The 23,687-nt window shown below is 44.6% G+C and overlaps 1 protein-coding gene across 3 annotated transcripts in view; it reads right to left on the reverse strand.

Annotated features, from left to right (window-relative positions):
- ANO1 (anoctamin 1) overlaps positions 1–23,687 on the reverse strand; it is an 802,432-nt gene that overhangs the window by 775,910 nt on the left and 2,835 nt on the right. The gene's annotated exons all lie outside the window — the stretch shown is intronic.

Consider the following 23,687-nt stretch of genomic DNA (forward strand, 5'->3'; position numbering starts at 1 on the left):
GCCTGTACATCTCTTCAAGGTAAGTCAATATGAGTCATAGGAAACGTCTAGAAATATTAGCATGCTCGCTCATGATAAGCAAAAACAACAACATGGCTAAAAATGAGCTAGATGGTAAATAGATGACCAGATGTACCCCCACTCAACTGATGGTTATGAGGTATCATTTGCTTCCAGCTCAAAGGATGAACAGGGGGTGGGTGCCAAAGAAGTTTAATTACATTCATACTGATTAAGCGTTTACCTTCTCTTTTTTCTTTAAACATATCCTCATATATGCACCATTCTAGAGCATGAAGTATGCCCCAGGCGGTGGCAGCGTGCACTGCAAGTGGTCTCTGTGGACAACTAAAATAACATAGACAAATGCGGAGGTTAGCAGAGTAATGATAGCACATTTCCACTTTTAGGATTGCCAGAACATAGCACGTATCCAACGAAGTAATTTGGTGTTTCACAGTGTGATATGAGTTCTATTACAATTCCCGGCTAGTTGTGGGGCTACAATAGTATCCACCAGCCGGTTGGTTAGTTGCTGCACGGACAGAGTGATGTTCTGCAGCCTGCGTTGTGTTGGAAGAAAGCAGCCTCAGCGGAAACTTGCAAACGTGGTGAGGTGTTTTACTGGCGGTCTGACGTGGAGGGCTATGTTTGGTGCATAGGTTCTGGCAGCGTGTTTGCTACACCCTAAATCTGCCATGGCTGCGGGTCATTTAACTTGGAGTCTTGCTAAGATGCTGGCATTGTACTGCACTTGCTCTCTGCGTGTGAGGGAAGCTTGAGCTGCTGCAGCCCAGGATATGCTGCTTCTGTGTATTAGTGATTTAATGATGCTTGTGTACTTCTGCTGAATCTGTTCTCTGGGGGAGGGCGGAATGCACTGCACGGATGCCGCCTGTGTTGTATGTGTGTGCGAGGCAGAGAGATGTAAACTTGCATTAGTGCTGCCAATGCTGTAGTTCTATCTCCGGGCGGGAGCATGCATTGCTGATGGCCGTGTTGTGTCTGTACTGATGTCTGGGAAGCTCGCAGGGCTGTTGCTCATGCAGTTCCTGCCTTTTGTTCGCGAGAAGAGTACATTATTGCTGTCTGGGCTGTACTTGTTCTGTGTGTAGCAAGGACATCTCTGTGTTAGGAAAGCTTACTGTGTTCTACACCTGATGCACCTGTGGTGTGTCCTGGGAAAGCGTGCCGTGCTGCTGCCTGTAATGTGCCTGTTCTCACGGTGAGTACCTGGCTCTCTCTCAATATGCTGACTTTTAGTTTTGCGTATTAGGTGGCACTAAAGCGATACCTATAATCCGAAACTATTGCATTATAGTACAGCTAGGGAGAAATGGCATACAGGGAGGGACACAAAACTTGTAGGTGTTGTTTGATTATTTACCCACCTATTGACGGCCCACAGCGATGCTAATCCCTAAGGTCATTCACACCCACTTCCTGCTCCACCCCGCCCCAAAAATACATCATTGGGGGATCTCTTTGTGCTAGCATTTTCAATCCATACCATCAAGATTTGTAGAGGAAGTGCTTGCCAGTATTTTTTCAAAGCAATCGTCTGATAATTACTGACTTAATTGGAGCTGTGTACTGGTGTAATAAAAATGGCTTAACCAGTTCTGCTTTGAGCCACTCGATTTACAAGCACTATGCATGTCTTTCACTGAAGTCCTGTTTAAAATATGCATTGGCAAAGCCAACAGTTTTGGCTTGTGTTTAAGTATTATGTATTTGCCAGGCACTACTAGTATATGCCCAGGTACTCCCACCATTTTATAGCTGCTACCATTGATGGGCAGTTAATACCACTATGTTAGTACCTGTGAAATGCCGTTCCCATGACTACACAAAAGTTCAAACTGTTGACATTGCCAGTGCAGCATTGCCAGTGCTTGTTTTGTATGTTTTCTAACAGTTTACTGTTGTATGTGTGGTTGATCCACTAGTTACTGTTGCTTCTAATTGTCCCAAATGTCTTTTTTTGTTATGTGGTCCTTTCGCTTAGATACCTTCGGGTTGTGATGGATCAGAAATAAATAAAATGGGAAGTGGTGGGCAAGAGACAATTATAAGTACAGCGGAAGGGGGTTAATGGCACCAGTAAGGATGCCGGTGCCGTTAACCCCCCACCGCCGCATTCCAAGGTCCCTTAGCGGGTCCCACTAGGACTGGCTGGTTTTACCAGCCGCCCTTAGCGGGACCCGTTAAGGGACTAGGGAGCTAATAATGGCCCTGCAATTTGTGGGCCCGTTATTAGCTCCTTCCCCATTCCCATTGAGCGCTATGGAGGCTCGAATGGGAATGGGGAATGGTTTTCGGAATGGGGACTTACCGGGTCCGCAAGGGTTGGAATATCCCAGTAAGTCCCCATTCCGACACAACGGACCCGGACACGGGTTTGGAGGCAGCCATGGTGCTTTTAGCACCATGGCTGCCTCCAAACTCATAATGACCCCAAAGAGACTGGGCCTCATTATGAGAATGGAGGTAATGAAAAAAGGAAGGCGGAATGGTAATAGCAGCATCGTCAACGGGTCTCAGTCATTACGACCTGACAACCCACCAATACCGGCACCGACTGTACCGTGCTCCCTCATACTGGCATGGGCGCGTGCACGCGCTCCTTCGGGGAGCAAATACCGGCATACCGGTTGTTGGAGGACATCACAACCCACGCGGGCACGCAAATACCGGCACCCCGAAGGTGGTAATTAGTGGCTGCGCGATGGCGGCCATACAGGCATTGTGAACCACCCATAAACAGCAATCAGCAATCAAGGCAACTGCCACAGGTGCACACAATCACCACAGGTGGACTCAATGGAGTCTGGCCCAGTATAAAAGGAGTACACCCACACACCACACCCCTTCCTACACCAAAATGCTACCACTAGCTGTTGCAATCATGGCGCTGGAGGACATGTCTATATTGCTACAACTACAGCAACTACAACAACAATTACAGCAGCAACATCAGGCAGCACAGAGGAGACGCAGGAGGAGAAGGAGGGTGAGGCTAGCTCAGCAATTACCACCAGTGCAGCCAGTAGCTCCTCATAGGCAGGCGCCAACCTTTCGCATCAAACCCAGTCCATTCAATCTAACCCCCGAGCAGATCCACACCCTGTACCGGTTGGACCGGGACACCATCACCACCATTGTGGACATGATACACAATGACATTGTCAGCCTGATAGAAATACGCACTGCCATCCCCCGCTACTAAAGGTGGTGTCTGTGCTCCACTTCCTGGCCACAGGCACCTACCAGCACACAGTGGGCCAGCTGCATGGCATTTCGCAACCACTATTTTCACGCATGCTGAACCAAGTGCTGGATGCCCTCCTGAAGCATGCTAGCACCCACATATCCTTACCACAGACTGCCCAGGAGATAGCCGACACCAAAGTAGGCATGCCCAATTGTGTGTGGTGTCCTGAACTGCACCCATGTAGAATTGGTAGTCCCCCGTGCCGTAGAGGCGGTGTACCGCAATCGCAAGTAATACCACTCCATCAATGTGCAGATGGTATGTGACTCCAGCAAGATCATCACACATTGCTGCGTGAGATTTCCCAGATCAACACATGATGCCATGGTGCTGCGTAACTCCACGCTACCCCATCACATGGAGCGACATGCTGGACCACGTGCCCGGCTGCTTGTTGAGTTGCCTGAGTGGGCCATGGCAGTGCATTTGGGTATGTCAAACTGGATATTAAATTATGCCTCCTATTGTAACGATTGTATGTATAGTGGCCTACGCCAAGTTGCTTAAACCTGTACGCGAATAACTCTCTACGGCAAGGTCTTGACCTTAGAAATTGATGTAGGCCGCCATCTTGAATTAAACCGCCATTTTAGGTTCTCTTGCTGTGTAAAAGTCACCCTGTACATCAAAATGGTGGACAATGCCATCCCGAACAGAATCTGGTCGACATGACCTCCGTACAGCCAATGTATAACTTGCCTACAGGCCACTTGTTAGGGTCGTGAACTGAGACCTTGTCCTTCTGTTGACCTGTGTGTAAATGGATTACCTGTATTAATGGAACTGATCTATGCGCATACTGATGTATATATTAGAAGATTGACCTGGCAGAGACCCTAGACCAGTAATACATTCATGGAATGGTTAACCCCACGAAGGGGTTAGACAACAGGCTGGAGAAATGTATAAAAGCCTGAATGTCCCAATGTACAGTCTCTCACTGAATACATCGAACCCCGTTGAAGTTTGTTGTGTTGTACTGAGGGCGGATAGCTATCCGATCTGACATTGACTATGTATGTATGTTCCTTTGTAACCGGTGTTTGTTGTGTTTCCTTTGGGTTTCCCGGCCTCATATTATTTTTCTCTTTTTACAGGTAGGGATGTGTTGCGATGCATACCCCACCTGGGTGGGAATAGGGGGATGCATACCCCACCTGGGTGGGAATGGGGGGTGCATATCCCACCTGGGTGGGAATGGTGGAGATGCATACCCCACCTGGGTGAGAATGGGGGGATGCATACCCCACATGGGTGGGAATGGGGGGGATGCATACCCCACCTGGGTGGGAATGGACGGTGAGTGGAGAATGCACGCAGAGCTAATGACACCTGACCTGAACCTCCCAACCCCAACATGACACATCATTGGCACACATCTGACCATTAACGCATATCAATGACCACATGTGAGAATCACAACCTGACCACCAAGTGTATGTCAAGCACTGCATGAATAAACAGGATCGCTACTGTGCCAATGTGGCTAGTGTGACCATGCACAGTGTAGAAGACACAGCATATATGGAAGGCTAAACATTGTCGTACAACCACAGTACGTCCGCCTCAGCATGCATTAGTTCACCCTGCATCATCTATTGAACGCCATCCAGACTACCACACCTCATAGCAGTATAGTATGCATCTAGATAACATTTGTGCATACGTACAGGGACATGTGCATGTCCACATCAAATAGCTGCGTGCATGACTGTGCTTCCTGAAGGTGGCAGCTCAGAGTGACACACACCTATTTGTATTTGCTTGCAGGTGATGGAGGATATCCATTGAGGCCGTGGCTACTCACCCATGTGACTCACCCCTGTGCGGAACCCGCAGAACAGCCATGCAGAGGAGTACAATCGGCTTCATACCCGTACCCGTGTTGTGATTCAGCAGACCTTTGGCCTGTTGAAGACGCGGTTCCGCTGCCTAAGCAGGTCTGGTGGAGCACTCCTTTATAGGCCTGAGAAGGTGTCAAAGATCACCATGGCCTGTGTCATGCTGCACAACATGTGCGTCCGGAGAAATGTACCACTGCCACCTGACATTGACATGCATGCACAGGGTGAGGATGATGAGGATGGAGACGGAGGTGAAGCAGCACCCCTGCCAGTACGTGATGCACAGGATGGCCATGCAGTACGCCAATCACTGATTCACAAATACTTCTGAACCACAGGGACTATGATAGACATATGTCAGTGACACACTGGGTCCATGTGGCAATGCACACAGGGAATGTTGGAAGTCGGGCACTGAATACCGTCATACATTAAATGGATACACATGAAATGAACAATGTCCAGGCATTGAAGGTTTTTTACTCACAAAGGGTGTATTGGTTCAAACTGCAAAAATGTGACAACTCCCCTCTCAAACCTCCCCAGTGAACTCCCAAACAACCCCAGTAAACTACAACCCCCCCAGTGAACTCCCAAAGCCCTCCAGTAAACTAAACCCCCCAGTGAACTCCCAAACCCCCCCAGTAAACTACAAAACCCCCAATTAACTCCCCCAAATGCTCCTTTTCACCCCCAACACCATGTGAGCCACTCCCATTGTCCTCCCACACTATTTGTGGGACTTCTTGCTTTCCGGGGGCAGCATTTCAGTGTGCCTCGCACTCCTTCTCGTAGGATGCACAGGGCTTGTGGGGACAGAGGAAGCAGGTGTGGTGGCTGATGAGGAGTCGGTGGGGATTTCCACGCCTGCTGCAAGTCGTGGCCGCTGCATAAGCAGCAGTCAGTACCTGTGTGATGGCCTCAGTCTCTCATCAGTACTGCCGAGGCATTGACTGTGTTGGCTGTAATGGCGGCTGTGGCCCCCACTATGGCTGTGGCTATCTCCCGCCGGGTGTCCTCGCCATCTGCTATGTATTGGCGCAGGAGCTCCAACATCAACTCCTGTCGGGCCTCCACCCTCACCAGCCATGACGCAAGGCTGTTGGTGGGAGCAGGAGTGGTGGGTGGTGCTGTCACGGGGCCTGCATTATCAGTGCTGTCCTCGGGGAAGGGACTCAGGTCGGAATCATGCAGGCAGGGATCAGCACTGCTGTAGGTGGGTGAGGGCTGAGTTTGGGGCAGAGGGGTGGACACGGGGCTTGGGGTGAGTGGACATGCCACATCCGTTACTCCTTCCTGGTTCACATTGTCCTCCAAGTCATCTTCGGTGATGGCCAGTGCTTCTTGGGCCTCCCCTTCCACTGGTGTGGGTGTGGGCAGCTGGGTGTCGATGGTGTCAGGCACACTGGCTGTAGGTGTTGGCAGCTGGGTGTCGACAGTGTCAGACGCACTGGCTGTAGGTGTGGGCTGTGAGGCTTCCCCGGAGGTGGTGGTGTTGGTTGTCTTTTTCTGTGGCTGAGACGTGGATGCCCTCGTGGTGGTGTCCTGGCTGGCATCTTCTCCATCAGTGCCTGGGGGGGTAGAAGAGATGCAGGGCATCAGTGATGGTGTTACATGCCAGATGCATACTATGATGTTGTGCAGTATTTCATTAATCATGCATTCATGTCTTACAGGTGTGTCACACAAGGTAGTCTGAGGGGGCATTTTGGCATTTGTTGCATGGCAAGAGGCATGCCGTTGTATTGGGGTTTGTGTGATGTATTACATGGGCATGGTCCATGTGTGTTGGCTGTGTGCTGGTTATGGGATTGGCATTCAGCATGCACTTCTGTCTAGCAGGGTTTGGCCCTCCATCTGGACTTGAATATGTTCATGTGGGTGTTGCGATATGCATTACCTTGCCTAGACCCTCTTCCACATCACTTGTGCTACGTCATGGTTTCCCCTACAGGGATCTGCAGGGTCACTCACCTCCTTTTGGTGATGTTGCCGCACCCAACTCCATCTCCCCAAATCCCTCGTTGGACTCTGGATTTATGAAGGTGCTTGCCGTCTCCTCCCAGGTGGTCAGTTTGGCAGGAGATTGGGGACCCCCGCCTGTGGCCATGGCCTCCCTCCTGTTGCTTGCAAGGATGTTACGGACCCTGAGGCGGAGGTCATCCCACCTCTTCCTGCAATCCTTGACACTCTGTGGGGTGGTTCCAACAGCGGAGACCTTGCGGGCTACCTCCTGCCAGATGTCCTTCTTGCGCTGCTGCACCTCAAGCTTCAGGTTCTGAGATTTGATCACATCTGCATGTGCAGCAAGGGTGTCCTCAAGCATGTTTAATTCACCATCTGAAAAGCGCTGTTTCCGCAGGTGGGGGGTGTTCTTCCGGGTTGCCTTAGACATAATGAAAGTAATGCCACTGAGCTCTCCTGGAAACAACTGGTGGTTTGGGAGGATTGCAATGGATTGTGTTTTTAAAGATGGCCGCCGGCGCATTTCCCGTTCCGACGCAATGACGTTACTTCCGGGTCCGGTATTACGAGCCTGGTATTAGCATGTTGTTATTACCGGGTCGGTATTAAGGGGTTCCTCCTAGGGGGTGGCGGTATGGGCAGGTGCCGTGATGGCGCTATCTGGGGATTGGAGGGCCTTTAGCGGCATGCCGTTATGGCCATTACCGGCATGGGGGTTCGCGCATGCTCGCACACTCGTAATCACCCGCTATTAGCGGCGTCATATCAGCACGGACCTGCTCGTACCTCCATGCCGGTAATGACCCCATTTTTACCGCGCTACTCATAATGATGCCCACTGTCTGTGAAGCGGCGAGAGCGAGTGTTTGGTTAACCATCAGATGGCTGGCTTTAAATCAAAGTGTATTCTGGCGTGATGGCAAATTCTACTTGTATAATCTTGCCAAAGATTGGGGAAAGAGTAGCAGTGTCAGAAAAGGTGTCACCAATTAACCCTTCAATTCCCAAGAAAAAAGTGGAAAGCTAAAACTTGACTTTTGAAAGACGAAACTTGTGTTATTCTAGAAACTCAACTCTTGAACATCTTTGATACAAACTGTTCACGTTGGCCTTTTCTATTTAATCATCATTCACAGCATTTTTTGTGCCATTTTATGGGAAGCAAGCCCCACCCAAAAACCCAATTCTACAACACCCTACCTCTCCCCACATACCTACCCTAAAATCCATTTAACAAAATGTAATTAACATTTTTAAAATCCATCTTTTGCCTACATCCTCCCACCCCCTGAGAAAGTGCTTCTCTAAAACATCCATTTACCAAATGTTGTAAAATAGGCGCAGTGACTTGACCAGGTGCTTTATTTAAAGCTGTAATGTCTAATGATCTTTTTGGACTGTTTAATGTAAGATGCTAAGGAGTTTACCAAGTTCTCACAAGTAATCGCGTGTATTCCATGTACTTAAAGTAGAATTAATTGTTTTATATGCGTGCCACTATTTCTATGCTACAAGTATTTTTGATATGCTTCGTTACCCTGCATGGTGCAGTCTGTTCTCACCTGCCTCTGTGCCATCAGGTCAACCTTTGAACACTATTACTCTTCAACTACATGAGTTTGAATTCTTTATCCCCAACTTGCCTACACTACCCTGCCGGACACCTACACATAGACACAATGGGCCTTATTACGAGTCTGGTGGTAACCAAGGTGGTAAAACCGCCTGGTTACCGCCAGACTCGTATTACCATTTCGCCTCCATGATTACCAGAATTACCGGGGCATTACAACACCGGTGACCCAGGAATTCCAGAGGCGGAATGGTGTAAATCCCCATTCCCATTGAGTCCCATAGGACTCAATGGGAATGGGGACCATGGAAACCATCTCGTGATAGTGCCAGTGTTTCCACGTCGCCTGCAGGCGGGCGGTGGTAAACCCGTCCGTTAGACCTGGCAGGAAGCCACCTCCCTCCTGCAGGACTCGAGATCGGACGGTCCGGAATTAACAGTGGCGGCGGGTTTACTGCCACTCTTATTTCCCGACCGCCCGACCTGTAATGAGGCCCAATGACTTTGCCCATTGAATGTTCTAGATTTCACTGTGGTTCTTTCCATGCATGTTTTGCTTTAACTCTATTTCTTGGATGCCCTCAACTTGTTCAATGCTCCAGCAGTTGCTAGATGTGTTGAAGCAGAGGACATGTGTTCTTATCTGGGAGGCAGTCAGCATACCTGTCATATCTACCGTAGAGAAGTGGTTTCTCTCTTTAACCTTCTGTCTCAACGCTCCTTATCTTTTTCCTTCAGCTCTCTAGCTGCTTGGTTTTGAGTTGTTGGGTAAGTACAGATAGCCTGAGTTGAAGCCGTTGAGTAGTACTGTGTAAGGGATTTCAATCAGGCACTCACCCAGGTCTTACTTAGCATGTAGCATGCGATGAAACCCTTATTTATTTTTGTCTATAAGTTCAATATTCTGAATGACATACCACTCATATCACACCCACCTCAAAATACCCCCCAGGTCACACTGAACAAAGAATCAGGCTAGTTTGTAAAGGTAAATATTTATTTATTTAATTAATATTCAAATCACACATAGGTTTAATATATATACCTGGGACAGCAATCACTTACCGGTGACAATACAATTCAGAATATAAATCAAGCAATTTAATTCACTTATAATGATGCAGCATAGAAAGCACAGGAAAAAGAACAGTTTTGTTTTGTGCACAGATAGCGTTTAGGTTAATATTCCCCCTGCAAAGTTTTGTTTAAATACAAATGAGCAATCCTACACCAATGTGAGTAATCAGAAGGTATTCAGGAATGAAAGCCAAGGTCTAAAGTTTATAGGCAATCTTCCCTCCCCAAACAAGAGAGAAAACGTTTTTTTGTCAAATGACACTTTTAAACTAACCGGGAAAAATTGCTTTGTAAAATAATGCAAAAGGGTGCAAATGCTTAAAGGGATAGGAATTCTAAGGAAAGCAACTCTAAACAAGTCCTAACACACATGAACTATAATATAAACAACAATACACACTTGAGATCAGGATGGGATGGAAGAAGCACTTTGAAATGGGACAAAGACACATGTAAACTTTTGAACTTTGCAAATTTGCGGCAAACTTTTACTATGCGATATTGGAGAAAAATGGGTCAAATACACAATTCCATGATTTAGTTGTGGATGTGGCTAAGGGTCTTATGTATCAGTGAGAGTTGGAATTTCATTTCTATCTTTAAAACTGAAGAAGTTATAGAGGTTTTGGGTAGAGTCCTTTTTAAACAATAGGCACGAAAATGAAAACAGGAATTCGGTTTTAAAAATGACAGATGGGTTTCATTCCACTATATTAATATCTATGAAAAAGAGGATGCCACACATGAAACTTCACAGCTACGTGACCAGCGCAACCAGTCTGTAGTGGATACTCGATTTCTGGGATTTACATTAGTTGTTCAAAATCACTAAGGAGTTATGGTTTTGTAACACAGATGAGAAAATATCAGTTTAAGAATGGTTCTAACAATATTAGGGTTCTGAATTTAAAGATGGGATGGGTTAAGATTGGGACAATACAATGCAGATATACTATGGGTCACTGTTCTTCCTATTCATACTTACAGTCCTTTGTAATTAAATTGGACCGTCAGCTCTGGTCAATGAATCAGGTCAGGTCTACCGGCAGCAGGGTACCTCTGGAGGGATGGGATCAGCGGTGCTGTTTTGGTCAATTTTAGACTGCGCCTCAGACTGGATTTGGATGGGCCCTTCTGGTCGCTGGACACGGCAGATTACAGGATGCAAGTTTCAGTGGGAAAGCCTTAATGATAGCAAGCCAAGCTGAATCAGAATTATTCTTTTAAGTTTTGGAGGTTTGCAATTGGGCCAAGCTAGCAATAGTTCAGCAATACTAAAGTCTGGAGTCTGCAAATAAATCTGGATCTTCAAGAATTCTGGAGTCAGCTACAAGATGAAGAGTTCTGGAACCAGGTGCTGCACTGAAATCTGGATGGGTTCTGGAAGCATTCTGTCCCTATGTGCAGTGAAACTCCTTTATTTATACTGCGAAATGCCATCCCCTATTTTATGGTGTGGGCAGAATTTCAAAAATACACCCCCATGGCTGTAAGTGGCTACAGGGACATTCTTTGTCCTGGTTGGCGGTCTGAACAGAGCTGTCATCTTTACGATGGGGTTTAGAAACTCGCACATGGATTTTTAGCAAAACATAACTTTTGCACAAATGTACATTTCGAACATTATGTACCCTAATAAAATTGGACACATATATTTTAGATTCAATTGTCTACACTCACATTCACTCCCCATCTTTGTGCGAGCTGTCTTGGTCATTCTATGGATTTTGATCAATTTTAACTATAACGGTTTGGATTAATCATTTCTAATTCGGTACATCTCTGGGCGTTGATCAGTGGATCATGTATGTACAATTTTATGCTTGCAACATTGATCGTTCTGCTACAATGCAAATGTGTTCATAACTTTGGTCCTTAAATGGTACAAGTTTCCTCAATGTCTTCAAATCACAAGCCTGAAATTAGTTTAATGTCTACCAATTTTCAGATTTATTCCTCTTTAGGTTGCTCAGTTAAACAGTTCTAAACTTTAATCAAACATAAGGATTTCACATCAAAGGTCTCCTTTGTAACCTCCCCTTCTCAGGTAACAGCTGTCCAGTCTTTTGATCGGGGGGAGTGTGTTCCCTTCCTGGAGGGGTAAGATCATTCCCCTCCCAGCAGAGGTCGATGCTCAGCCTGTCCTTTGTTCTTTGCTCAGCCCCAGACGAATGTCTAATTCTCATTGTTCTCCTTGTTGTCATTATGCAGGAACCATTAGGCTTCCTGGTTTCAAGGAAGTGTCAAGCTGAGATGTCAACTTTCCCAAGCCAGGCTGTCTGATCAGAATTAAATAGTGGATTAGCTCCAGACTGGGTTCCTTTAAATTAAAGTCTTTTCATTTCACATATAAAATATAAGAACAGTTTAAAAGGGCTTTGGACATTTTAAAAGCATTAGCCCTTCACAAACATGCTTTAAATAGGTGGATTTTCCAATTTTAATCAGAAAACTGAAACACTTTTAAATGGGTTTGACAGCTAATTTCCTTAAGCAGCTGTCAGGAAGGGAGGCCTGGATTCCTCTGACTGCATGGAGAATCCATGATTTCAGCACACTTTCCTTTCCATAATTTTCTGGTAAAATAACTGAATCTTTAAGGGCATTTTCGGATTAGGCCCTTCTGTGGCCTTGTTTCAGGTGACAGGTGATAGGGGACAGGTGGCAGATGACAGGTGACAGCAGTGATTCCTGTTTTTACACCAAATTTTCCAGTGTGTGGCAGGGTGTGCTGCTCTTTTGTGGTTTATGAACCATGCACAATTTTGCAGATTTTAGTGCACATGGGGGGTTATCGCCTCCATTTTTCGCAGTTTTCTTTCCCCATTGGCAAAGGAGTGCAGTGTCCCGCATTTGCGTGGATAAAAATATTCCACAACTGCCCACAAGCCCTGAGCGTGGGCCTGCACATTCTTGGGCAGGTTCATTGCTTTGATTCGATGCATGCTTTCCTGCCTACCATGAACTTGTAGATGCTTTCCTTCAAAGGAGAAGTCATAAACCCACCTTATCAGAATGTCTTTCTGTTTCTTGCACTTATGGTGCACCATGTACAGTGAAGGTCTGTATTAGAGCCACGGTCTGTGCAATATTTATGCCACCCAATGCAAAGTTTTAAAAAGAGAGGTTTGTTCCTAACATGCTATGTTCATCAAGAAACATACATTAATCAGATCAATGTACACCACTTTGGTGATTTACTTTGAAATGTAAGTGAAATACATTCTTTCAAGAAAGGAAACAAAAATATTATTGACATTATGTAAAAAACATATGTGTATATATATATATATATATATATATATGTATATATATATATATATATATATTCAAGGAAAAAACTTTAGTTGCAGGGACGTTAAGGTGAGAACGTAATGCACCGAAACCCTTGAAATGCAGATAAAGCCACCTGGCTGTGCACCCCTGTTGTGCAGACTATTACCACAATGATGACATCACAGATCACATCACTGATGACATCACTAATTACATATTGTATGGGAACACTGATGACATTACATATCACATCACTGATGCCATCACTGGTGCCACCACTAATTGCATTGTATACACTGATTACATCAATAATGGAATTAGACATAACAATTTATAAGTTAACTCATTAAAACTTTGATTACTTTAATAACAATTTCGGCCATAGACTTGGCTATGACAAAGGCTGGGGTCACTGGCCAGCACCAAAGACCATAGATAGTGGTCGGTTAGTGTTCACAAATACCAATGTGCGTGGTTAAAAGCCATGTCTAGCAGCCCAGAACTATTTTAAAATATACAGTGGGCAACGTTGAAATCTGTAGTCAGTGCCTATGGCTAAAGGCCATAACTAGTGCCTATTAATATGTCAGAGTATACAGTTGGCACAGCCAAAGGCTGTGGTGACTGGCTAGCATTGTGTTGAAGACCATGTCTAGTTGGTTGGTTCGTGTTTATAATATACAGTGGAAACGGTTGAAGGCTACAGCTAGTGGCTGGTTAGTGTTGTGTAATACACAGTGGGCACAACCGAAGGCCATCGCTTATTTTATTATTTTAAAATGTACAGTGGACATGGCCAACAGATGTACAAACTGATCAAGGTCAAAGGCCATGGCTAGCAGCTCATTTATATGTTAGAATATATAGTGGGCACAGCCAAAGATTGTGGCCACTGGCCAGTATTGTGCTAAAGTCCAGGCTAGTGCCTGTTCAGTGTATAAAATATAAAGTGGACACTGTTGCAAGCTGCATCCCCTGGTAAAGGCCAACATCTATGGTTGGTAGCTTTTTAGTGTTTTTACATTTTCAGTGCCCTCATGCTAAATAAGATCACAGGACTGCACAGTGTTAGAGAGATTTCTCAAAAGTGTGCCAATTCCCTTCACCTTAGAGACCCCCAGCAACATTGCTGTATTTTGAGCACTTGATTTTTTTTACCTGGAATGAGTGTGAGCCTTTTTTCCCACTTTTTCATGTATTTTGATGTATGTTTTACTCTTGTGTTCTTTGATTATGGAGTTTTAAGATAACTCCATAGGCCTCTTTGCATGTGTGTTACACAGCACCCTCGGTGCAGTGACAAAGGCATGTCGTTTTAGACTTACCAAAAGTTTAAATACCTTCTCTGGGATAAACTACTGTTTCCCACAGAATGTAAGGTTACATTGACTTTAATAGTCTTTTTAAATTCCTAGACCCAGCACACAATATCTTCCTATAGAGTGCTGGAGGGGCTACCTAGTATCCCCTGTGTCTAGAAAATCATGTAGCAGTCAAATGCTACCCCTTTCTATTGAAATGGCTGGTTGCAGTGGTTTTACAACAAATTACCATGATTGTTCCGACCGCGAATACCGGTAGCTAAAAATCGCAGGAGCCATGTTTTTCAAGATGGTGCCTTAAGCCCCTTTGTTTACACAGGTCCTGGTCTTCTTTTTTCGCCATTTCCTTTTGGAAAGGTCCTTCTAGTGTTTGTCTGTGCGCGCCAAACCAGGTTTGGTCCCTTTGTCTCTATGCCTTTGGCGGGCTTCAGGACTGAAGACCGCCTCTGGTGTCTGAATGTCTGGGGTGGGTAGGAAGTGAAGGAGGTACCCGGAACTCCCTGTGCTTAGTCTTCTAGGAGACACAAATGCACTCTGGCGTGATTGGCTGGCTGACTGTCCGGCAAGGACAGCAACCCTCCTGGGTGAGTGGCAGCTAGGCTGGAATGAATGGGAGAAAACTGTTTAAAAGGCGAGTCTCTTGGACTGGAAAGACCACTGGAACAAAAGAACGAAGACGAGCTGGAAGAGGACGACTCCTGCAACTCATGGACCGTTGGTTTGCCCGGTGAACCCCTGCTGCAGGTCCTAATTGCCAAGTTCATCTCGAAAGAGAAACCCCTTCAACTTCCTTTGAGTTGGTGGGACCAATCAACTTGTAAGCCACCTGGATGCTATTCTAGAAGCTGGTTAGGATTAACCAGGGGGAACGACACCAGCTTTTGTGCTTGAATTACAGCTACTCGAACTAAAGTGACTCCATTTTGTTCACGTTTTCTCATGATCCTGTGCAGTGCAGTAGTCCCCCGACGTCCTCCATCTTGTCACCATGACTGAGACTCAGGAACAGTGAGATCTGCAGGAACTGCCAGGAACCAACGTCTTCAGCTGCATCTTTTGCTTCATACTACTGTACTGTGCCAACCCGATTGAGAGAACGTCTCACCCACGGTGAAAGTTCATGAAACTATCCCAACTTGCAGGCCTAATCAGCTTGTGACCCAACATATGATTCTTTTTCGTACAAACTATTTCTGAGAACCTTTGCAAATACTTTACCGTTTACTTCAAGAACTGCTCTTTCCTATCCAAGACACTAGTCTGTTGAGTTTGGCCTAGACCTATTGAACTGAATCAAATCCTCTAGTGAACTAAAACTACTTGCATTGCCTAAGAAAGTATTTGGGACCTATTCTGCTAACTTCTGCCTTTTTACTCCCATTGAAAGTAACTGAAATGCCATTTTGCTCCTATTTCAGAGGAGCCTAATTTGTTCAGAAACTCATTGGTTTGTTATTGAAGTGTATTGGTGTATAATATTAAGTTGCCTCATTCTAGTGAATGTTTTCTAAATGATTGTGTAATAAATTAATAAGTGTTTTACCAAGAAACCTTGAGTGTAAGTATCTACTAGAACCACTGTGATTTTAAGACCTCTGTGTAACCTCTTGTACTGCTCACATTCCTTCTTGAGATTAGACTGACTGCTCAGCTCGCTACCACAAAACAGTATAGTACAGACTTATACCAAAGGTTGGTTCTGCTTACACCTGTAGTCCTAATTGTATGTGGTGGTCCCAGAGGGTACTGCATACTACTCTGCCTAACACACTGCAACAAACCTTGCCACCTACCACTTGCCTTGCTTTTCTTTTAATTAAATTAGATTAGTTAAATAAAATAAATTAAAAAAAACATACTGCCTTCACCCATGATCTGCCAGAATTTGAGGCCCAGAATTTAACTAGTAGGCCACAATGGGTTAGTGCTCAGGCGTACATTTCATACTTAGCCTATAATTTAATATGCTCAATGATAAAAAGGCTAGGTATGAAACTTGTGAAAATCCTGACAATAACTTCATTGTAGCATAATGGTTAAGTGCTGCATCTCAAACTCCGCAAGGCCAGGGTTCTCTGATAACAGCATTCAGCATAAATGTGATTTTTTAATTTCATTTTTTCTGTATTATAATGTTGCCCAGAGACGGTGTAGTCCACTTTTTGAATATATGTGCAAAACTTTGTTAAAGGGACGTTATGGAAAAGTTGTACTAATAAAAACCTATGAAATTCAGTAAAAGAAACGTTGTTAAAAGGACGTTATGGTTACAAGTAAAATCGAAAAACCCCTGAAATTCACCAGTTATGGAAAGCTAAGCAACCATAACTCACGCCACCACCGTGCACTGCTAAGACTAACACCCAGGACATCAAAGATGACATCACAAATATCATTGATGACATCACTGATGACATCACATGTCTAGCACCTTCTTTTTTGTTCACTGCCATATCTAGGCCAGGTGGGTTTATTTACTGACAGTCAGAAACTTAACTTTCTAAAGGTATTACATTTATAGATATTGCTATTCTCACATGTTCTTACACTACTTTCCTTAGAATTTAATAGCATCTTATGATGTACATATATAGAGATAGAAGCAGGCCTGAAACACAGCAATCATTTTTGTGCGTGAAAACAATCATGTAGATTATACACAATTGCTAATGGTACTGCTTCTTGTTTGCTTACTTTACTCTCCATATATAAGCCCCATATTTGTATGCATTGTTGTGTATTTAAGTTTTGTTTGTATACTAGATATATGTAGTAAGTGATGCATTATTAGCTACTTAGTACATGTTTCACAGTACGGAAAAGTCTGATACAGAAGCATTCACTGTTTTATTATATAACTTTGGAAAATTACAAATATAGCACCTTTGTGGTGCATGCTGCAGCCAATACCTACATTTCTGTATGAGTAGGTGGCTGTATAAGAAAGAACACTGCGATGGAATGTTCTTTAGAACGCTACATTGCGTGATGAAGTATGTAATTTATTGCACATCTCCCGATAATCCCTGATACTTTTTTGCCAACATTACATTCACAACCCCTTGTATGAAAACTAAATGCACATGTGATGTCATCAGTGATGTCATCAATGATATTTGTGATGTCATCTTTGATGTCCTGGGTGTTAGTCTTAGCAGTGCACGGTCGTGGTGCTTACTTTACCACAACTGGCGAATTTCTGGGGTTTTTCGATTTTACTTGTAACCATAACGTCCTTTTAACAACGTTTTTTTACTGAATTTCATAGGTTTTTATTAGTGCAACTTAACCATAACGTCCCTTTAACAAAGTTTTTTCATTGAATTTCATAGATTTTTATTAGTCCAACTTAACCATAACGTCCCTTTAACAACGTTTTTTCAGTGAATGTCATGGGTTTTTACCAGCGCATGCTATTTTCCTACAACTTACTAATATCATACTTACCAAATATAACAATATTTGTGTCCATTTTACAAAGTGTCACGTTAAAACTCTGCCATTTCGCAACTTCTAGAATCATTGTTAACACTTCTACACTTTTTGCAACTATTTCAACTAGTTTTGCATCGGTAGATATCTTATGAACATCTGACTTCATTGCGGACCTTCCGGACAGTGCCACATGACCATACGCTGGCGCGCGGGATGATGACGTGTCCGAGAACCCGTCTGCACTTCACGATAAGATCCGTCCTTTGCGGACAATTTAGAACTGCATTTTCTACTGGTCTAGGAACTTTCAACTTCAAAATTTCCCTTGCACACCTCCGACACCTTTTCGTACTCATTATCCATTACCAATCTAGTACACAGTACATACTTGGAAGAATTTGATCAAAACTGCTATTTATCTTAAAAATGGCATCATTTATGCCATCCCTCATCCCCAAGAGCCACCACCACCACCAGCTGGAGGACCTTCACAACAAAAAAAGCACAGTACTTTCAAAGACAATGAAAAGGACCAAGAAGATGAGGTAGAGGAAGTGCCTACTTCTAGCACCAAGATCGAATCATGGGTGTGGCAGTTCTTTGCTACTGTTGGGAGTGTACTAAAGGCTAAAGCTACCAAAGTGAAATGCACTGATTGCAATTTTGTACTCAGTCGCAGACTACTTGGACAGTACTCCTACGGGACCACCTCCATGCGCCGCCACACCAAATCCAATGACCGCAATGCTCTCAGAAAGGTTTTTCCTTTCTCAGCAAGTAGTAAGCTGTCTTCCTCCACCTCATCTTCCTCAACAAATACTGTAAACACACAGTCTGATGTCTGCGGGCATTGGTGCGTTACAAATAAATAAATAAATAAATAAATAAAGAGGGCTACGGACCATTATCGTCCATTGCAGCCCCTGAAATGGGGGATAAAGGCCATTAGCACCCCTGGTTCTCAAAGCAGGAACCCAGGGTGCTAAAACATAGATATTGCTTCCTATAGCGGGACGCCACAGGCGTCTTGTTGTAAGAAGGAAGGAAAATCATTTTCCAAGACAGCCAACATGGAAAGAGAAGGTGGGGTTCCATACACAGCCCCTCTTCCCTTGCCGTGGCAGCCCGCAAAACCCTATGAACATATTACCACAAGCACTTTTTTCCCTTTCAAACCTATCCTACCTTCGAATATCTTTACCTCATAGCCGGTCCCAGGTAGACATAGCCACTTTAACATCATTTTTCGTCCCTAGCGGTCATGGCCAGTAGCCAGATTGTCCGTGCAATAACCTTATGCCATGACCCAGACAATCTGGCTACTGCCCATGGCACCAGGCTATACCTGAGTCACCAAAGGTATATGACTATTTTTTGTACCTACATTATTACACTTGTCAAAAAATAAAACACGGGCACTTTTGCAAAACCATGCTTTAATGTCCTTGCCAATGCTCCTCACGAGTTTGCTCCCAGGACAGGTCACACCATGTTCCTGTGAACCGCAGGTCAACCTTCATCTTACACTTTCACTTTAAGCTTTACACAAAATAGAACATTAAACGCTATCTTTAAATTAATTTGAACAATACTCCACTAAACCAAAGATCTATTTTTTGATCTACTCAACAATGCCCAGTGACTAACCAGTCTACTCCCCAAAGAAGCCTTCCCTCTATGCAGGTCTAAGCCTAATGTGTATTTGCTGAAACAGCTCATATCAGTTTGTGAAAGAGGTAAACGAAATCTCTAAATCATGAAAAAGTGATTTAAGGCAGTGGTGCATGTCACTTGCGGAACCTACCATTCCGACACACACTTGACTTGCTCCTCCTAAAAGTCTGCGGTCTGGCGCTCAGGGGTAATCTGGGGATGTCGAATTCTGGTCATGGACTCGAGTCAAATAGCCTGACATGGTAGAAAATACAATACTTAATGCAACCATTGCTCAATAATTGTGGGTGCAACCTCGGGTTGAATGGATCCTCCTTCCTTGCCACCCCTTTTTCCTTTCATACTGCTCCCCCCCACCTCACCCTGCTCTCAAAAGTAGTACTTGCCATGCGACACAATAAAACACCCCAGTGAATAAAGTAATGATGTAAAAAAATGCAAAAAAGGGACTAAATAAACATGGTGAGACTGAAATATCTATTGGGAAATAGTTATCTATGAGAGCAAACGAAACAGTAGGTTTAACAGAAGCTGCAATGTTGCTAGGACCCCAATGGCTCCTCCAGAGGTCAATTTGATGCCTAATATCTTAAAAAAAAACATATTCATCTTCTGTTTCACAAGTCGCTAATAAACCTGTAGCGATAATGAATTAGATCTTGCTACCTTTAGGAGAAGGCTCAAAATCGACCACCTCTTTATTTGCCCGTGCAGCTCGTTTCCACCAATCAAACCACAGTGATCTAGAATCCAGACCAGGCTCCTGGACTTGGGTCCTTGACAGAGAGTGAAAGTGATGAAGGCAAAGCTGGTGCCAAGGCTCCCGAACAACCGGCAATTCCTCCGTCAGGCCTTTCAATCCATCATTGCTTGCCTCATTCAAGGGACTGCTGGAGCGTACAAACCAATTGCCAATCCCTCTTGTCCCCCACCCCTGAAGGGAACGGTCCAAGCCAAACTGAAAGTCCATGTCTGTTAAGGGAGCCTCCCCCGCCCCCACAATGTTTTGGAGCATGCTTTAATGAGGAGGCCTGAGGAATAAGGGGATGGGATATTATTGCCATTTGCCCCACTTGAGGAACTGTCCGTATCCAATACACCCAACACATGCCATGGTACTTTAACATACAAAAATTGAGTTGTGCACTACCCCATAAGTATGATGGCAAACCCCTGCTTGCAATAGTTAACTGCGAATTTCCACCAAACAATTCGCTTCAGTCAATGAATTCCCTCCACCTGACTTCCTTCTCTGCATTCATCGAGTCTCATGGCTTCTTTAAGAGCGACAAAAGCTTGAATAAACAAAGCACACTATTCCATTCAATCACTCTCTTTTGTGCTCTCAGCACACCACCCCAAAGGGTAAAGTGGGTGAATATTCCATGCAAGTGGCTACCTTTTGTGAGCTGAGCATTCCGAAGAGCAGCTGTCAAAAAAATCACAAAGCTGTAGAAAACAAATGCTTTCAAAACAGCAACTTGACAATGGAGGCGTTTCAGCTAAATGGCCACCCTACTGCCTGGCTTCATCATACAATCACTTTTTTCCAAAGCTCTCCAGCGCAGATTACCAACCAGCCTTATAACAGAATTCACAATATCGCTTTAAAGGAACAGCTTGCTGTAAACAATGCCGCGCAATACATCTGGGCTCTGATGACATTCATGCATCACAAATGCTTCGCCGAATGGTTAAGATATTGCCTGGGCAGCTCAGATCCTTACAGGCTTATGATTGGTGGAAACTCTTAGTTTAATGTACAAGCACATCACAGATCCGTGTTATGGTTAAGGTTGACTCCATGTACAAAGGGCACTTTTCAGGATGCTAATAGCTTTGGCCATGTTTGCCGAAACTCCTCAAAACGTCCCCCCAAAACATAACTTCCTACTCTGGCTCTATTTGGAATGTTTTGTGAAGTTCCGTATAGTTCATATATATCCCATATACACGTGGATGGTCACACTGGACGTGCCCATGATACCTCCTAGACTAGGCTCAATGCACAGGCTACAATGTCACTAAGCCCCATTGACCCATGTGGCACTCCGATGGTGCCTGGAGCAAGAGATCAAACCGTGACTGGCCCATTGGCGCAGCTTATGACCTCTGATGTAGATTCAACCAATCACAAGCTGCTCCACCCCCACCCACTCAATGAAACGCCATGCCAAGCAGTGTTTAGGGTCTTGCTGAGAGACCAAGAAGAACCTAAAGACTAACCGGTCAACATCCAAAATGAGATGCCCAGCAGCAGATCTGGTATCCAAGCTTTCATCAGGTGAAAGTTTCAGTATTGATGAGGTTGAACTGCAGCATAGCTATTGCAATGCTTTACATGAAATGCATCTAGGATATTTATTTATTTATTTAAAGTCTTACTAACGTGCCAGATCGCCCAAAGGCCTCAAGGCGCACAATGTGCTTGGTGCATGCGTTTGCTGTATTCTTCCTGGGGGCTGGGGGGCATTGCTGTCCCGAATGCAAGAACCCAAAAGCAAGCACTACCCAAATAAACAGAGCCTCCCATCAAAATTCCCTGTCCATTTTATCGTGCTTTGTTGAAAGAAAAAGAAAGTCATGCATTGTGTCCATTTATCTGAAACTCTTTTTGAAATAGGTGTTAAACAGGTTCTCTAAATGAGCTACTCATGCTTTTGGAACACCCACACAAACTACATTTGAATACACCCAGTGAATATCTATCCCGAGTTGTTTATATGGGTTATCCTGAAAACTTGGTGTGGCTAGGGGTCTTGAGGGCCTGACCTGGAGGCCACATACGGGCATCGATAGCTAAAGGTCGCTCTGGGCGCGCCATAGGGCTCAGTGTCCAAAGCTGTGATCTGTAGGTGGCTAGAGATACATAGACAGGTGTACACACGTTTTCTAGGCAAATAGGTGCTATCCGGCATGCTTACATTTGTTGGAAATTTTGGAGAAATATGCGAGCCTGCAGAGAGATACAAACCTGGAATAACATTCTGAACTCTATCTCAAGGAAAAGCTAAAAGCAGACTATATATATATATATATATATATACATATATATATATATATATATATATTATATATATATGTATATTTGTTGTAAAAGTTCACAAGTTCTTTTTTTAACTACAAACAACAATAAATAAATAAATATATCAAATTGATATATATATTTGATATATTTATTTATTGTTGTATACACGCAAACACATACAGTACATGCGGAGTAAGTGAAAGAGTGCCCTGCTGATATTGCTGGAGCGGTTTGTGTACCCACTGCACGCCTTCCGCTCTGTTTTCCATGCTATTTCTCAAGCGCCCCTGCCACACACTGGCAGGGGTGTTGCTGTTGGTCGAGAGCCATTGGCCGTGTTTACGTAAATTCTGGGATAATCAATAACCCATCTCTGCCTTTTGCTTATCTGCTAACCTCGTCTGGGGTCACTTCCACTGCTATAAATACACACGCGGGGATTGGATGCGTCCACTAGCAGGGTCCGCGTTTTGGTCCAATCCCAGCTGTTTTCGGTTAGACCAATTCCCCAGTGCTCGTCCATCTGAGACACTGTGGCTGGCCTGTGATTTGATGAGCATACAGTGTTACTTTTAGAAACGGGCTGCACTCCAGTGAAATTTCTTGGCCGTTTACACCAGCGGTCACTGCTCTGACAGTCTCCGTGGGAATAGAAAAGAGACACGTTAGTGAGTAAAAGGGCTCCACGAGCCTATTAATAGCATCACTCAGTGAAAGCTGGAATTCTTACTGTAAACCAAAGGCACTATATAAATGGCAGCATGCTAGACTCGATTCATCTGTGTAAGCAATGGGAGGTGTTGGAGATACATTCATGTATGCTCCATGCTTCACCTCGTTGTAGATGTCTAGAGCCAAGTAATAGGTGGTTTGGTGTAGGAGGGCAGATTTAGATGGCCTCATGAGACTGACTGTGGGAGTGAGCATGGGGCTGAAGGAGCCAGTGAGCGAGTGTGTAAGTGAGTGCGTGCATCAGTGGGGTGTCTGTGAAGGTTGATGAGTGGCATATTGAGAGAATGGGTAGTTGGAGGGTGAGCAAGGGCATGAGTGAATGGATAGGTGGATTTGAGCAAATGAATGAGATTGGGTGAATGAGTTAGTGCGTGAATATGAGCGAGTTCAGATTTACCTATCTGGAAGAGAGTGAATGTGTGGGTGAGTGTGTGGGTGGATGAGGAAGTGAGTGGGCGAGTAAGTAGAGATGTGAGTGAGTGCTTGA

The sequence above is a fragment of the Ambystoma mexicanum genome, chromosome 11 (assembly GCF_040938575.1).
Source record: "Ambystoma mexicanum isolate Mex_15411 chromosome 11, UKY_AmexF1_1, whole genome shotgun sequence".
In the NCBI taxonomy this organism is placed as follows: domain Eukaryota; kingdom Metazoa; phylum Chordata; class Amphibia; order Caudata; family Ambystomatidae; genus Ambystoma; species Ambystoma mexicanum.